This window comes from Homalodisca vitripennis, chromosome 1 (genome assembly GCF_021130785.1).
Source record: "Homalodisca vitripennis isolate AUS2020 chromosome 1, UT_GWSS_2.1, whole genome shotgun sequence".
In the NCBI taxonomy this organism is placed as follows: domain Eukaryota; kingdom Metazoa; phylum Arthropoda; class Insecta; order Hemiptera; family Cicadellidae; genus Homalodisca; species Homalodisca vitripennis.
Window position 1 is genome coordinate 199,281,104 of NC_060207.1, and position 19,765 is coordinate 199,300,868.

Here is a 19,765-nt window from a genome sequence, read left to right on the forward strand (position 1 = left end):
TTCTTGCAAGTATGAACCAAATGTAACTTGTTTGATTCTATTGTGCATTATTTTTCATCAAGAATTAGTTATGCAGATTGCTCTGAAGTTTCTATAAATTTAATTTTTCCTATAAAAAACACAACAAAATTAATTTAAATCAGATCTGGAAGATTATTTCAATATAACGTACAATAAATTTTGTGCTTACCTCAAAATCCCTCGCGGAAAACATTTTGAAACACGGCGCGCACTGTCATCAATTTAATTCACGATAATTACCAAAAAGAAGGGCGAAAATTATGAGCTGGCAGTTTTTATAGTTCCCCTTCCACCCCCTTCCGATGGACATCCACGGCGTTCTCTCATTGGCCGAGCCGTATCCAATTTGAGAAACAATATAGCCCTCTCAGATCTGACGTAACTGCAGTACACAAGACAAGTTCTCATCAATTCAAGGCCGTCTTCCTAATAAATTAAAGTTACCAGCACTAACTTGCCAAAGGATTACATACTCGTAATTTTCCTAACTTCTCACAATCTAATTAAAATTAAATCCAAATATTTCTTTCCCGAAAATTTCATTTAATTTAAGTTTTAATAAAAAAAACAACCAATGTAGCTTTAAAACGCTTCAACTTTAAAAAAATGATAAGAGTATTGATAAAAGTCATTCTAAAGTCTAAATCTAATTACAAACATATTTACACCTAAACCATAAAAATTATAAAATGATGCCAAAACCTGTAAACAATTAAAATTTTACAGTGCATTACAACAGTTAAAAGCTTAAATCTACACTATTTTTGGGCTATTTTTATGTTGTAAATGAAAATATGTTTCTAACTATGTTTCGAAAAATTTCATTATTCTTTAAAGGGTTTCATCATCTTATTGGTTTTTACGATAAAAAACATCAACTGGTCACCATCCTGAAACACGATACTACAATATAATATTAACTTTTCTCTTCATTTGAGACTGAAGAAAAATAAAGTTCTGAATTTGAGGCTTTCATACTTACTGTTGTCTGATGTAAAAATAAAACCTCAAAATATGAAAATACATATAGACCGGTAAAATAATTTTTATTTATTGTAACACGAAGGAAAATCCCCAATATATTGCCGGAGGGTTCTTAAATACCTTTTATTTATTCAAAATAAAATTTTATTCATTATAGCTCAATATAATTCCTAGGTAAATTAGTTTTTACCGAACCCTAATTTTAATCAACCTGGAAAGCGATATTGTTCATCACTCAATATGTCCACTTACCATGTCACGAATTGCTCTGTTTGCGCTGTCAACGATGTTTATAATTGGTTTTGTAGCCGCAATTACGGTGTAAATTGTTACACTGTCTACGTTACTGGATGAACCTGTAGTTCTTTAACTACAACGTTTTGTTGAACTTGAATATAAAGATTATCACTCAAGGTGGTGGAATATTTTATTCATGTTTGTATGTATGTGAAGACTATACAGTTGAAGTTTCGGATTGAATGATGAATTCTTGTAGCGAAACAATATGGTTACAGAAATTGCCTATTATTAAGCGCGAATCATAATATTGATATTTTTCTATCTCAATGACTGTTTGCTAATAACAATCATATTTGAATATGCCGTTAAGTGGTGCTGGAAACTGTCGGTTTATTTCAGTTCCCAATCCTAGCTAAATCTTGTGTACCTCTCATTCTGTAAACCCCTTAAAGGAATTCTAATCCTCTGAAAGGTCCTTCCCTTAGAAAAGATCTAGTATACCCCGTGCTTGAGGAACACCTTTTCCTTGACACATTTAAATAATTGGCTGATTTAGAACGGGTATTTATAAGGCTTAAGCAGTGGAACATAAGTATCAAATTGTTATTAAATAGACTGGTATTTACCATTGAACCAACATTATTTCAATTACATGTCATTTCAGTAACATTTCCTAAAGAAAACATCTTTAATAAATGCCTATTTATATGGCTAATAAATTTGCAAAATTGTCCGTATTATTTACATAGTGATATCAAAGCATTCCTTAAAGTATAACAAATAATTTTTTTCTTGTCTGATATTCTATGAAAGACAAAATATTAATATTAATTTACCTAATAATTTTATGCGCAAAATGTTATAATCAATTAAATCTTGACAATCCATTTGATATCCAGGAACGCACATCACTAACCGCAAATGTCGAGGTATTGGGGTAAGAAGAGCTGGTTGATATGTCCAGTTTACTGCGGAGTATTCCTCGTCGAGTGGGCTAAATAAGAGGGAGTATTGTCTCCCAGGGTTCCCCTGCCAGCATTGACTGGAAGAGGCTGTGACAGAGCTAGACCCCTTCTTCCAATGTGACTGAGATAGTATCCGTTATGCCTCCTCGTGTAATGTCGGCAGGAAGCGACCTTTCCCCCAACTTTTCCCATCCTAACTGTCCTGTCATTTCGAAAGGAGCGTAAAGCTCCTTTTAAGACTAATTTCAAATTAGGGGTTTCCTCATCTTCTTAATCTAAGTGCAGAAAAACAGAAATTTCTGAAAAAGTTATTTTAAAATCAGAAAATAATTTATCGCAAGAGTTCATTTTATAATCTTAAGCCAGTAATTAATTCCTGAAAATAATGTGGATTTATCAGTAAAAAAGATTAAAATTTTAAACTTCATAACGCTTGGTTTGTTTTTTTATACAAACCCTAAGTTTATAACTATATCAATGTAGACCAGTAATTTTTCCACTCAAACACAAAACTGTTCAATATGCCATTATCTCCAGGTCACAACCAAGTGGACAGCACACGTTCTGTTGTGAGCAACTAATGGACTGCGCGTGTGCAAGAGCTGTCCACAAACGTGTCAAGAATAACAAACGTGTTTCGACATGTGTTTGTTAACTACGTGCTCGGTTTGTTATTTGTTAAAGTATACGTGACCCGACTCTTCCGAACATATTGTCTGTTCCCATAGCAACTCTATTTTTTCCCCTTATCCTTTGTGTTATCTTAAATTTAATTTGAAGAGACATTCAAACATTTTATGCATAATATAAAATATTTAAGTTAAACAAATATATGAATGCAATAAAACAGTACAGGTACAAGTTTTATTAAATTGAACAAGTACAAAATAAAAGAGTAGCAAGAATTCATAAACCTTTGAGTAGAAGCCATAAAACTGCGTTTAAAATCTAAGACGCGTTTAAATACTGAGGATCTGCTGATAACGGAATTAGAAAACTCAGCAATGGAACCGTGATTAAAATGTCTGTAAATAATGTGAGCAAATGTGCTGACTAAGAATATGTGCTGTGTTTTTCTTAATGAATAGATAGTACTTGGAGGGAACTTTACCTATCATAATATCTCAGTTTGGAGGTGGAACGAGAAGAGAAATATTTAAGAAAGACACCGTTATTTTAAACCTGAATTACTGAGGATTGCGAATAAATTAGGTAAACACTTCATAAAAATTAGGTTTGTAACATCGAGAGCTCAAACTATGCCTATATTTCCATGTAAACAAAAAACATACAGGGTGTAAATTAAGACCTCATACACCTGGTTATGTTCCAAACGGATTGAGATATAAATGAAAAGTATTCACCATACTTGTTAAATTACTTTTTGAAGGGAAAAATGTCATACCCTTTTCAAAGAGGGGTAGAAAGAGCTACCTTTAAATTTTCAAATTGCAACCCCTATCCTGTGACATGTCATATTAAATGTCTATTCAATAGAAACACTAATAAAACACCCCTATTCTGTTCTTAGCAAAAGTTATTGGAAAAATAACACACAAAAATTATAATCCGTAAGGACAATGTCAATGTCTTGCGCATATCAACAACAACGCATACGTAATATCTTTTAGTAAGACTTTCAGGGGCCCAGCGTATCCCTGTACGTAGTATCAATGTTTCTGGTGTGCATAGTTTTGATAAGAGGTGTCTTTTTCTAGGTGGCATCACAATGTAAGGGATTATTTGCCCATAAATTTTGATAGGATCTTCATAGAGATGTTTTGCTCATGTCATTGTGTTTCTTTTGAATTTACCTTTCAAATGACATGTCAGGATAAGAATTGCAATTTGAACATTTTAAGTGACCCCAATGTAACTCCCCTTCACAAAGGGGGGAAATATTTTTACCCTCCAAAAAGTCAAAAAAGTAATTTAAAGATATGTTGGAGATTTTACATCAATATATCAATCCTTATCTACATAATCTATATGTACCAATGTGTTTTACTTAAAATCTATAGTGTGTTGCCAGGATACGTATTGAATATATTAATTAGATAGTTTTCAACAGTAAACCGTTACAAAACGATAGATAGAAATTGTTTTATTTTACATATGACTATTTTTTTTATTAAAATATTTGCTGCAACCTACATTTAAAGGACTTTAATAGTTGTATCAACTTTTAGTATTTTCAATTTGTATTTATAATACAAATTTTACAAAAACATGTCATTTACAATACAGTGGCATTTCTAAAAATACCTACTTATTATAATATGAAATATACACATCCACTAAGTTCAGTTTGTATCAGAGACCAATAACTGAGATTAATACTCAACATAAATTACATCCCACGTGATTCATTCAATATATCATTACGTTAGTAGAGTCAATAACGTGACTAATAAGTCCATCTGTTTCAATAACATAATCCATTTTGTGCTGCAGTTTATCCTGATTAACATCGTTAGCTGTTAGCAATATTGGTCCAATGGGATAGATTTTAAATTTCACTCCTCTATGCTCGTTTATGAGTACAACCTGTTAGATTTAGAGATGAGAGCTGTTGACTTGGAGGTTTTGGGTGTAAGGTAGAGGCAGGAAGACGTCCGAACACTATCGGTAAAGTTACAAAAATGCCAACCTTTTTATAAAACCTACATAACAATTTTAAAAACATTTAATTGTATGAAAAAATATATTTTTTTAGTTTTTAATAAATGTAAAAATTAATATATTTTGAAAAATATAAAATGATCTATGAAATCCTTTAGATGGGAACTATAACTTGTTACAAACAGTTAACAAACTTAATAGTTTTGTAACATTGGCTTCATACTTGCAGATATACAACATAAAAAACCAAAATTTCAAGTTTTGGGAAGATCGGGACAAAATTGAAAATGCATTATCGTACCGATATATTCACCACATAGTATTCTCCAGTTTTATATGATGGAGTATTTTATAGATTTTTACGCGTATTGGTCCCCAAGTCTCCTTTTTATTAATAATATGTTTTGCCTGATTGTTTTTTTTTAATTCTCAACAATTTTGTTTTTACTTTTTTTAAGGGTTCTTCATGTAATCATTAAAACCAACAACACATATTTACCAGTTATTCAGTCTCACTATACAATAATTTAGCATTATTTGTTTCCAATCAAGATAAAGCTGTATCCATATCAATTTTAACGGCATCTTTCAGAGAAAAACGCTGAAACATGTTGTGTAAATATAAATAAAAAGACATTTTTTAGAATTAGGGTTTTTTATCCTACGTTATATATTAATGTAAATTGAAAATTTATGAGAATATTTTGTAATAAAAAATCAAAATTTTCTAAAAATACTATTTGTACTCCCCTAAATCGTAACTTTTAGTTCCTCTAATGGTAAGCACTGAATTTTATAATTTACTGAACCAGCTTCCTTCTTGTTGATTATTATTACTCATTGCTTTCGTTATACAACAATTTAATAGGTTTTTTCGAATACAATATACAGGTTTTTTAATCAAAATAGAGATTAGGATTATTACTACAGGAATTAATTGAGTTCCTGGATTTTTTTGACTATTTTAAATATATTACAATATTCCAGATTCGAAAAACCCAACTTGATTAGGTTTAAATGACAACTTGTAGGAATCATTACGACCTGTTCATTTAATCATAGACAGTTTAAAAATAATTTGTTTAAAATATTTTATTTAGGTTCATATGATGATATCCTACGATTATATTTTAAGTTATTTAAAGACTCTTTAAATAATTCTTACAGCCATCTTTTAATTTTAATTACATTTCTATTATAGACTATAATTTTCACTGTTTTTTGTACACAAATATATATATACATATATACAAATATACATAGGTAGACCTATGTCTATTAAGCTCGCATTTTGTGTAATACTTAACGAATAATTCATGATTTTTTTAACCCAAAGGAGTGAAGGCACAGAATCTAACAATGTTTTATAAAAAAATCCAGGAATTCCTAGAGTTTCATGTATTATAACCGAAGTTGGCACTTATAATAATACGGAATAACTATTAACGAAGAGTGGATTTGTTCTGTAAGGCTAAGGGAGATGAACTCATAGCGGTCAAAATGTTTCCAAATAGCTTATTAATTAATTGAAATGGACATTGTATGGGACATTTTTAAACGGACATAGGCGATAGCTTCACACACTCACAGGGTAACAAATTAACAGCCATTACGTTAACAGGGGAAAAGTATTACGTACCAAGGATTTCTGAGATCATATATACATAACAACAGCGTAAAACATTGCACTATTTAAGTCAGTCACATATGGTACTACATATTTGGTAATTTAATCACATCAATGCGAGACCCCTTTCATATCCAATATTAATTAAAACCGAATGAGACAAGCGGATTGATGACAGTTTTCATTAAAACTAATGTGCACCACTATTACCAATATGGCTGCACTGTAATTGGCAGTCGTAATATAGTTATAAATAGCAAATATGTAGCCATTTGATGTTCATCGATATTAATCACTTCTAAAACTAGTTAATTCCTATTCTATCACATTTACTTTCATTGAAAAGTACCTATTACCTAGTACCTATTGAAAAGTATTTTTTTTTTTTTTTTTTTTTTTTTTTTTTTTTTTTTTTTTTTTTTTTTTTATTACAAGCGGTTTATATGAACTATATATCAGTACTAATCATGGGATCGCCTTAGCAAGTAATCTGTGGCTACTGACTAAGCCCAATTTATTTCATATCTGATTCACGTGGACACCTAAAAATGGCGTTCCAAAAGGCCGGAATCCTAGCCAACGGGCAATTTAGCTGGATTCCAAGAAGTCGCCCATAACGTTTGTAAAAATCCAACTAATACATAATTACTGTCGCTTACTCCATATATGGATTTTGCAATATTTGAAACCCTGTGAAGTAACAGTTAAATTTAGTAATAATTAAATAAGTAAAAGGTATGCCAATTGATAAACAACATACTACATTATCGTAGATAAATAGTCTAAAAGAAAGTATCAACTTTTGATTTAAATAAAGCGTCTCAACTTTCTGATGCAAATAGAATCATAAAATCGAAAACACTAGTCTCGATACACAATAAATCTAGATAAACGTGCTCTGACTGGGTTCCAAGATGGCGGCTACAGTTTATGTGAGCACGTCCTCTGGGTATTTACGTGACCTCAGCCAACTCACGAAGTAAAGTAAGATACTTTTCCTGCTATTACCGATAACACGTTGTTAGTTAACTGTATACTTTATGACATACGTTATACAGCTTGAGTTTATTCCCTCAGACTGAGTTATGAAATTTATATGACCACAAATAATATTTTCAATGAGAAACTCTTTTGGGAAACATAAGAAATTTAGCAATATTACAGGGATAGCAGGTATATCTGAGTTACAAGGGATTCGAACCCGAAGGCTGTAAAATCGCTTTTTAGTAAAATTTGCTCCACCGAATTATTTCCACCAATGCGCAAATACAAAGCTTTAAAAAAAGCCAAAGTTTTAGTAACTCATACATTATATAATACTTTCTTACTTTTAAAATGTTTTTAGTAAGTAAGTAACTACTCATTTGCTAATCCTGAATAATATTCCTAAAAAAACTATTTGTTTTAATTCAGGCTTCCAAATCCAAAACAGATATGTTTGGTAGGAATCACTTAATAAATACATCAGCTCTGCTCTAATCATGTTTGCACATTTCCGCTTTCGTAATGCAAGTAAAACCAATAACAAATTGAATATATATTATTACTAATTGAATTATTAGTAATTCAATATATAATAACCTGGTTCATGAGTTCCAGGCCATTAGGTCTATATAAATATTTATTAATTTATTTCATAAGTGAAATCCCCTAAACGTATATACAGTATGAAATAGAAAAACATGTAACACTGGTAAGATAACCAACAATAAAATAATAAATATGAATGATAATAGAACAAACAATAATAAAGAAACAAATCAAGATCACTATCTAGCGTTAATTTGTTATATGCGAAAAAACATATTGTACCCTCTTCTCCACGATTAATATACTATCAGCGATTAGGTTAACAGAAGATGTTGCTGTTTCCAAGCCGATGGAGATTCACGAGAGAGCTTTTGGCCTACAGAAGGGATTTCTAGAATATATCTTTTTATTCATTTTCAAAAATGCAGGGGAATTACAAGTTAATAAAATCTTAATAATAGTTTATAACATTAATCCCTAAATTTCTCTCCTTATTTTCAGTAGATAAAAATAGAGCTGTCCTTCAAAATTCTAAATATTCGAGTATATATATATATATATATATATATATATATATATATATATATATATATATATATATAACTAAATACATTAACTCAGCATAAGGAATCTGTCCTGTACAGATTGCACTTGATAAATAAAGATATATTGATGAGGAGACCACACTATAGAGTCTTGCTAAATTAAAGTACAGGCAGAGAGACAGTATTGTGTTCTCAGGGTAAGAGGATATTAAATTTCTTGAAGAATGCGAGTGAAACCCAATTGGTTTTCACTAGTACAATAAATACTATTTTACTATTTATTTGATTGATAGGCTTTAATACCTTTAATACTAGTATATATAGCTCACAGGAAGTGTTCAATGTTGTGAAATTTGAATACCTCTCCATACCTTACGTACATATGGATAGAAATAGATTTACATTGTAACTACAATTTGCAGGATGTAAATCTCTAGTCATATTTAAAAACTTACGCTAGTTGATTAATAAACAAAATTAAGTTTCCTGCAACTAAATCCAAGCTTGTTGTATAAAAAGTCAATATTTATCCACCAACGATACAATAAATTTAAATATATGATGGCTACTGAAGAAAAATTAAGAATGCCACGAATTTTCTCTTCATTCATTCCAACACATAACTAACGCTATATCTGCTTTAGAGCTACGGTATTCCAATTACGATTTCCGATGACGACTCCGGCGGAAGTCAGGGGATTCCAGGTATGGTGCAGCGGTATGGATGTTGTGCGATGGTGGGGAATCCGAACAATGATGATTGTTAGAGAAGCTTGAGATGGTCTTATTAGCGTTCTGTATCTGCAATGTGCAAAATTTCATGATCGTATTATTTAGTAGCTGTTTCACGGATTTGTACGCAATTTTCTGCATGATAATCAATACAACATGTACATAGTGAGACATATTTTCCAGAAATGTAATCTACTTCCGGTTTAATGTGTTTACGGTATCTCAACTGAGTTTACCTTACTATCCCGATGAAGACAAAACATACAAATTAGATCTCGGAAGCCTTCTTCGGTCAAAAAAGGTCTGCATACAGCTATTTTAATGTACTCTCAGTCTAACATATTTCCAGTGTCATAGTTGAGTTTGTCTTGTTGGTCTGATCAAAAAGAAAATATCTTCATAGGCCTCATTTGGTCAAGAAGCATATACTTCTGGCACTTGTAATCTACTGAATAGAGTAAAAAACGGTACAATTCCAAGCGCCAACCAATATTGGTGCTAAGTCTCTCCTCGGTACATCAAACTGTTCTATACATCATTTCACATGCTATATTTAGAATGATTACTACCATGTAAATGGGTCAGTTTATGCTTTTTATTTATTTCTTTTGAAATTAGAACAATATGTATAATATACATTATGTAGAATCCAAAACTTTTTCAAAAATTCCAAGTTTAATTTGTGGTGGCCTGAGATGAACCAAAAGATGTTCTTATATTCGTTTACGACAAGAAATTGAGGAAACACCCTCTTGCACTTAGTTCTAAAAGAACTTTTCTCTGCTTCTGGAATGGAAGGGTATTCAGAATGGGTAAAGTAGAGGTTAGGGGTTACCTCTTGGCACGATCTCATGAGGAGGCATAACAAACAGTAACTCGGTGACGTCACCTCAGAAGAAAGGCAGACTAACTCTGTTCCAGCCTCTCTCAGTCAACACGAATAGTTTAAACAGTACTCACTTATGTTGAGGCTTTAAAAAAACATTAACATTAGGGGGTCCCAGTCACACTAACTGCCATCCGTCGCAGTAATCTAAACGTATCAACAAGCCTTTTTGGTCTTGTTTGCGATTAGCGATGTGCCGCTCCTGAACATTCATTTGGTTGATCAGATTTAAGTGACCTCTCGGTTTATTATGAACCTAGTATATGTTATAATGGCAATTATACATTAAACAGAAGTGAACACTCCCATGATTGATCATGACTGGATTTAAAGATTTGCTAAGAGGTTAGATGACGTTGACTAACGGTATTTTGTACACAATCACCAACTGCTAGAATGTGTAGTATTTAAAGAGGTATTTCCCAAGGGTTTTTAGAGAACAATTTCTATATAACGACTTCTATATAAATGAAAACAATCCATATGCGTCTTGAAACTGGTCTCGGAAGCAGTGTAGGAAACAAGAATCGTTTCGGATAACACATTACCTTTTAGTTGGTCGCATTAAAATCAATAGTTCAATTAACAGATACAGGGCTAATGTACATATTGAACTCATCTACGTTCCAGGTCTGGTTGCAGTATCTTAAAGAGTAACAGTTATACCAATTTTATTTTGTAACTGATATTTATAAATTATGTTTCAGATATTCTTAGTTTTCCTAGTTAGTGATCATTACACCAATCACTGAAATTATCACGTAAGTGTCAATTATCACTGTAAGATTTGTTTTTTATACCACACACAGTTCAAAGCGTGTATTCATTTTCTGTAAAATTATTTATAATTGAATAGTGTTTACAAATATTAAATATAATTATCTCTTGACTCTCCTCCTAAATACCTTAGGAATGATTCAATTGAGGCAGTAAGGATTCATAACAACGATCAATTGTCAATGCCTGTTGGTTTTACGCCTGACGACGCGAGAGATAATGGGGTGCAGAAATCATATGTTTTTCTAACAATCAGGATGCTCTCCACCCAAGAAATGTTTGCGGTGGTGGCCCTATTGGATGTATGGGGTTTCTGGAAATATATTTAAATTGTGGAAAATACTCAATCAGTCACAATACTAAATAATATCAATATTCTCAAGGAAATAAAATAAAATTTAGAGTGACAAATAACATCATATTTTTAAGATAATTTGTTTCGTGAATATTTAATTTCTGGAACCTAATCAATAATGAATGAATATTCCCTAATCTAATCAATGAAGCTAAAACAGCACTAACTGTTTTGTTCCACTTTACTCCACAAAATCTAACTATGATTCATAAAGAATTATTGCATCGATTTACTAATAAATATTCTGATATGTTAAAATTTATAAATTTTAAAGGTGTGTATCCCGATTTAGGTTAATACTATAAAAAATACTACAAAAAAGCAATATTTCCGGGCACAGAATGATATATATCGAGAAAATGTTTGATCGCGTAGATTTGAAAACAAAACTAGCACGTAATTAGCAAACATATATTGCCTTCCTTGACACGTTTATGGACAATCTCTGCACACGCACAGTCCATTAGTTGCCCACAACAACAGCATGTTGAATACTGCCCACTTGGTGTGAGCTGGCGATAATGGCATATTGATTAGGTTTGTGTTCGGGTAAACAAGAGCATAGTAGTGTTATAGAGGATGTTTGGCACTATATAAGTAGTGCACCATCTAAATCAATAAACTGTAGTATTTTAAACTATATCTTATTTCTAATTCTATATTAAAAAATTTAATTAGAAGAATTGAAGTGGGTGAATTTAATATAGAATAATATGTAGTCACTACTTTCTTAATTTCAAACACAACATGCTGGCTGGTTGTAGCAAATTCTCTAATCTGTAAATTACATACCACTACTAAACTTTGTACTCCAATGCAATGTATTTTCTTTTCTGTTTTTGTAAACAGTCGAAATATAGTAGATTCGGTCACGTTAATTGAGGTAGATATCAGTAGAGAACCTGAACGTTCCACTGTGATCATGAATTGCCACTGGAAATTTAGGTAGAAGATCACCTCCAAGATAAAGAACTGAAAATACGGACGAAAGTCGTTGACATTGCTGATCAGTAGTGGGGAATTTTCATTGTTAACAAAATTGAACAATAAGGTTCCAACTGCAGTCCTACTTTCTCTAAAAAGATCAGTCAATAAATCAAACCATAATTAATAATTTTTAATATAATTAATGATAACATAGAGTCTACCGCGACCATTCATGCCGGGTTAGTGGTATCTAACTCCCCAAAGCCAATATTGATGTGTTGACTTTTTGAAGTGGCCGTGCCGAGGGCAATGATAAATTAATACCAATTTTGCGGATTCATAGGAGGTGAACAGACGTGATTATAATCACACTGTAATTTGGAATTGATACCAATATCCATAAATACTAGAGCATTATGGATTATTGTAACCGTCAAATCCACACAAAAACGACAAATATTTTGTTTTATTCCTTAATAAAAGTATTAATTTCCTGATTATGTTAAATTTAATCATATATTTGTGTGGATGTATGTGCGCGTTGTCGTGGTGAGTCCACACGTGCATATGTAGACTGCACTGCACATCCTTATAAAATGAATATTTACAAACTATAAAATATTTTAAACTCCACAACAATAATAGTAAATAAGAGTTAAACTTATATTTTGATTTAACCAATCAATTTTCTTGGTTTTATTGGGCATATCTTTTTTTTATTAAATACTACCAACAACGTACTTTAAACTTACTTACTGAAAGATAGTATTATGTAAATATTGCCAAGTTTATCTTATTTGTGGCTGAGCGTTAGCAAAACATATCAATTTTGGGCCTGGACAAAATTAATTTTTTTGTGTGTTTGTCCGCGTGATATCTTGAAAAATATTATTAGATTTTAAATTTTTTACGAAGCTTCATTTACATCCTGCCATCAACACTGACTTCAGTGATTATGCTCGTTACTATATGGGATTCGGCTGGGCGTTAGCAAATAATTTTACGGTAATATTATGGATAAATATTATAGCAACAATAAAATATAGCAGAATAACGACATTTGTTAACAATATTAGTACGATCATATGAGATATTTCTACTTGTAAGTTATTCTTAAAGTAAAAATAAATATAACAGAGTGGAAAGTCAATTTTAACGTTTGGTGACAAGATTATATTTCAGGTCACGCTTGCGTTCTAGTACCCTCCCTACCCTATCAGAACATATATTATTTAAACACTGTTATTAAACCTAACTAAATTTTACATAGACAAGATGGAGTTCTTGGTGGTACATACCCAACCATGGAATTCAGCTGCCCTTAATTAAAGCCTAGAACGCAAGTTGATTTTTCCGACCGGAGCGATGTAAAAATTTATTTTCTATATGATGTACGACTGTCTTTTTCATCGCAGGTCATCTGGAGAAGGAGATGAGCTAAAGACTTCAAATTTTGCATGAAAATTCACGAAGCCTGTGGTATGGCGTATTTCTAAACTCGTATGTTAATTTATTATATTGCTGACATAGACCACACCCATTTCTTGAAGTATTTTTATCTAATGAAATAAGCAGCTGATATCTGTGTTCTTAACGGTTGTGTACTAGTGCAGCAAAACTGTTGGTCAGAACTAGTAAAGTACACTTACGCAGGCTATTTTTTCTTAATGTTCGTTATTATATATTCTGTATTAGTTCTAATATTTCATAATGACAGCTTTCTCCCTGTAATTAATACATTTATTATTTTCTCAAAATTTAAAGTAACTAGACTTTTTTTTAATAAAGACAAAAAACTACTTTCTTTTTTATGTTAGATAAGCTTAATACAGTAATACATTGTTTTAAACTGCCACTTAATTCAGACTAACAAACTCTTATATTTACTTTCTATGAACCGTTTCTCTTACTATATACAAATTCACCGAATACATAAAAATAATTTTTATGTATTCGGTGTATTGTTTTGTCTTGATGAGAGAATTTCTTTCCCTTAAAATAAATCTCTAAGTGTTATTAAATATTTAACATAATATCAAACTCGTGGTGAAGATATTATATTCATACCTTCAAGTCCAAATACATGCAATTTAATTACACATGTTAAACCCCATTAAAGTTTAATATCTGAATAGTTAAAATGTTACCAGCTCAACCGTAATTTTAATCAACCAGGAAAGCAATAACGTCCATTAATCTATACATCTACTTACCACGTGGTCAAATTGCTGTTTGTTTTGTTAACAACGTTTATAATTGGGTTTGTAACCACAATATTGTGTAAATTACTTGACTTCCCTTGTGTGCAGTGCTGGATTACTTCTTACATTTATAATAGCTCGGATTTTCTTGTTAGACGTATTAAGCTGTTACATTTTACAGTAATTTTTTAGTAGAAACATAGTATATATGTCATAATAACATTCATTTTAAATGTTGGTATAATAAACAATCCTGAGATATCTCGGTTCATTATTTTAAAATACACATACACTTTGAATAGCTCGAATTTAATTGTGTTAGCAAAAGTTTTATCACGAAGAGAAACTTAAAACCTATATTATAGTAGTAATGACACCGACCGAGTAATCCCAACAAGTAAAATTAGAGTTTAAATTGAAATAGCAATATACCGGAACTCTGAGCTCAGGGAGCGAAGCAGTTACTGTCATTACTTCTAAGCAAAATTCCATTTTATAGTATTTGTTTGCACAGCTCCCATTTATCCTGTTTTACCAGTTGCTATTGAAGTATCTAAAGTCGTTTTTGGGCAACCCTGAAGTCAGAATGCACAGACATTTTCTTACTTGTTTAATATTATTTTAAGTAAGGAAGAAAGTATCTCTATATTGCATTTCACAATATTTACAATTGTATAGTTAATTTGATATTTAATTTAAAATACTAAAAAAGTATGTTTACATTATAAACTTTCATTGTTCAATGTAGATGACAACGCCAAAACTTCCAGTATAATCCTATTATCGTTTAGTTAATAAAATAGCAATAATATGTGGGTATAAAACTACAAGTAGCAATAATAAAATGTATGATATTTCAAAGAAAAATAGTATTATTATCTAAAAGTAATAAAATTGGACAAACTGAGAACAAATAAGAAGTGTTTGTACCTATTAGTAATTTTTCTACTATACTTTATGCATTATAGATAGATTATAAAATATAGTTACAATGTTATTTTAAAAATGTTAATCCATGCATCAAATAATGTATTTAACTATCCACACACACATTCACAGTAACACTTTATTTCATACACATTATTATCTTCCATACTTTACCAAACCCAGGAGTTTATAGCAACCGATCAATTTCCCTAGTTATCGTCCATGAATTCTTTCACAGAACTTCTAGCTTCATATTTAGTAAAAGTTATATAATACCTGTGTCACCATACTATGTCACCAATACACTAATCAAACATTGCAGCCTATATAATCAAAATCAGTAGTGTAATCAAAAATCTACAAACAAATGTATCCTTCAACTAAAGCCTAAAAATTTCACCGTTTTTATGTGCACCTAAATAATACCAGAATTTGTTGTATTATTCTTGTGAAAGGCTTAGACTTTCAACAGTTTTCGGGTAAACTAGTGATTTCATTCCCTCTTAGCACATTCTCACGTATTTAAATGCAAATGAACGTAATTTCGAAAATGAAATACAGATATACAGGGTTTGTTCAATAAGTAACGGGACTAGTTTGCTGTATCCTCAATGGAGCGATAGAGGGGGGTTCGACCGCTCGGCCTCGGTAGAGGGTTCCCCACCACTCACGTGCACTTTATTTCAGTCAGTTATTCCTGTAGGTAATTCCAGTTTTCATACTAAGATCGTAAAAAATTTCCTCAATAGGTTCAGTAGTTTTGCATGATGGAAGGACAAACGTGTTTTTTTTTTTTTTTTTTTTTTTTTTTTATGAAGACTGTTTATGGTATAATCTTTGTATGATATAAATGTCAGTCATATCAAGCATACGCATATCACATGGTTCGTAGAGAACATGAAATGATAACTTCATTGTGGAACTGAATTGAATCAGCTAGTCGGCGAGTAATTGGACAGGATTGGCGGAACATTCCAAACCGAGCCGAGCCGTGTGAAACGCAATCACCAGCGACTGATGTAATTATTGTGAAACGAGATTTCAATCCAAGGAATAATTAATCGAATCCCATCGCAATCATTGTACACGGTTCTCTACACTCGATGTTTTAAAACATCAGTTCGGAGTTTTTTAATCCGTAATTTAGAAGTTTTCGTTACTTGAAATCTAGGTTTGGTCTGTTTGAAATTAAAAAGAATTTTATGTTAGTAGCTCATACAAAAATTTGCAACTCTTTAAAGTAAATTTTCAGGATGCCCTAATATTCAGACAATTAAAAATACTAATAAATGTCTAGGTAGTTAAACATGTTTAGGTAACTCAAATGTGATTTGAATTTTTGCAAATTAAAATAATATGCTTATGGAGTTAACGAAATTAATACAACGTGATCTGTGACATTTCGATTAATCTGAGTTCTTAGGTCAGTATTTGAGTGTTAAATCTAACCGAAATCTTGCACACAGAAAAGTTGTAAGTCATAAATTTAATTCAATAAAAATTGCATTGCAAGCATTCTAATTTAAAAATCGAGTAAATAAATATAATTATACAGATAAAATATTATATATAATATACAAATTTTTTCTTAAATATAGCAAGTTGTTTGTGAAACTTAGTGACGTTTGCCATCCTACAAAAATGATCATTTTGAATCCAAGGTTGGAGTTAAGTTTTACCTATAAATATTAATCACATTCAAATAACAGTCAATATCATTTTTTTACAAATATTAGATATTATCTAGTGGGCCTTATATTTATAAAAATTCACCACCTAAAATAATTAAATAGAATTCTATGATGCTTGTTTTGTTTTTAATTTACCAAGTTATTAAATTTCATGTTTTTTCTTCAACCTAATTCAATAATAAACTTTTGAGAATAATTTTACATACACTAAACGTTCTTGCGGCAGGCTTATTACATTACATTTAAATCTTTCATTAATTGTTTGAATTTTAAAGTGGCCGATTTCATTATTGCACTTGATGTAGGTACACTTGATAAAAAAACATAGCTCTCTTTGTGATATATGACATATGATTTACGACAGTAATAAATACAGATTTACAGCCGCTCTGTGGAAGCTATTTATTACTGTGGGTTAGTTAAACAAATGTACATATGTGATTGGACGGTTTCAACGTCTATGAGGATAATTTATATCATGGTGTTGAAGAAGTGACAGGTTTATTACCCTTCAATATTTATTTTATTCTCATATATGTGATCCTAATGTAGGTATCCGACCAGATAAATGCTTTAATGTCATACAACCTTTAAAGATAACTTCTAGACATCAATAAGATCTCATATTTAATACAAGTATGTGTCACATCTCATCAATAGACATATGTAAGGTTCTGGTTTCCTCAGTTGTTTCCTTTAGTTAATTCAAGTACGTGAGTAAACTTTGGATCCATACCTGGTAAATTACTACGGATCTCCTTCCTTCATATTTTTGTCAATAGAAAGAAAAGGTCTTATTTTACCTCTAAATTCAATCCCTAATGCTTTAAATTTGTTCACAAATGTATTGATGCAGTTGTCTTAGTTTTTTTAATGTAGAAAAACTTTTTTAATCAAATTTTTAGTGTATTGGCTATTTATTTACGTACTCATTTACTTTAAGTACGTAAATATTTATATTTATAAATATAAAAACTATATTTCGTATTTAAGTGACTACATTTCTAAATTGGTCAAGCTAAAAGTAATAACAACATAACCAGTTTCAGTGACAACTTTCACTTCATCTGTAAGTAAAGTTCTTTTACTTTTACAAAGACGTTATCAAGTGTCTCTTGACAGTAGATTAGATAGTGGATCTGTTATCAAGCTGGACTTGCTGCTTGAACTCAGACTGTCACGCACAGTCAGGCCTGCGCACGCGCACTGTGACAAGCAGGACGCCAACCTACTGTCTCTACCTACTGTTTCCCTCACATTCCCACAGATACAATTATATAAACTGCCTTCAATTCTCAGACTGTTTCATCTTTACTTCTAGTTTGTCTTGTTGCGCATTAATACTTGAAGGGGCTTCTATATGGCGCTATTAAAACATCATTATTTTATGCCACCATATGTTTTATAATAATAATTCAAAAGCATAGTAAATTATGGCTTTTACTAGAAGATCTGTGATTGAAAGAAAGAAAGGCTTGATAGTGACCTCAGCTCTTTAACTGAAAAACTTAGACTCTGGTGTTGTGGACCATGCTGTGGAGCTGCGTGCTGCCCTAAGCTTATGTAAAGACCGTTATGGAGAGGGATAGTATAATTCAACTTTTGCCTGTATGTATAGCTGTACTTGATTATATGAACCATCTTTCACAGAAAAATAAAGCACTAGAAGTTACCAACGACTCACTAAGTAACGAGAAATGAGGACATACAGAGTTGTTTGGCTAAGGAAAAGTTGCTGCGTAAGCCAAGTTCAGGATGAATGCTTCAACATGGAAAATGAAAGCCTTAACTCAGTAAATGACCATAATTAAAATGGTGACAGACCTTGAAAAAGAGCTGAAATTGGTAAAAGAGAAATTAAAAACCCACCAAGAAATAACACTACACTTAAATGACAATATTAATATTTTAAATCTCGAAGTAGAAACTCTCCGAAACATTAACGAAAAACTTATGCTTGACATATCACAGCTGCAAGAAAAGTCTGAAGAAACACCAAATAACACCTATGGAAATTATGTACCTGACAGACTGCCTATTTCAAACCGTTTTGCTTCCATATCACTGGCTGACAAGACGCCCGTATTTGAAGAAAACCAAACACCTTCACTTCCAGTTTCTTCAACCCGGAAAACTCACCGGCAACCTAGGAGACATGGAAGAAGAAGTTCAGCCAGAGTATGGCAGTTTCAATACATAGTGACAGTCACGGACGTCATATGTCAAGAATTTTGGCAAGGGAATTTGGACAAAAAACCTGCCTGGTGAAACCTGGACTTGTGAGACCTGGAGCTCCATTGGAAGAAGTGGTGAAATGTGCTAAGATGGACTCAATGGCTTGAAGGATAATGAATTTTTGATTGTAATTGGAGGTACGAACAGTGTTGACAAGTATGATGACATCAGCATAATACAAGCCTATAATGATTTGCTGGCCTCTGCTAACAACCTAAAGGTAATAGTTTCAACAATCCCACCTAGGTTTGATTTGAGTCCATTGGCTAAAGCAAACGAGTTCATAAGGAAAGTAAATGTAGAAATAAGAAAGTTGCCATTTAGGTTTACAAATGTAAAAAATTCTTGATTTAGGAGTTAAAAACCATGAGCTCATTTGGTAAAAGAGGTATTCACTTTCATATGAAGGGAAAAGCTAAAATTTGTAAAGAAATTAAAAACTTAATTGTTAAATGGAATGAAAACGTATCAATATCTGATGTTTTGCCTACACACGACTC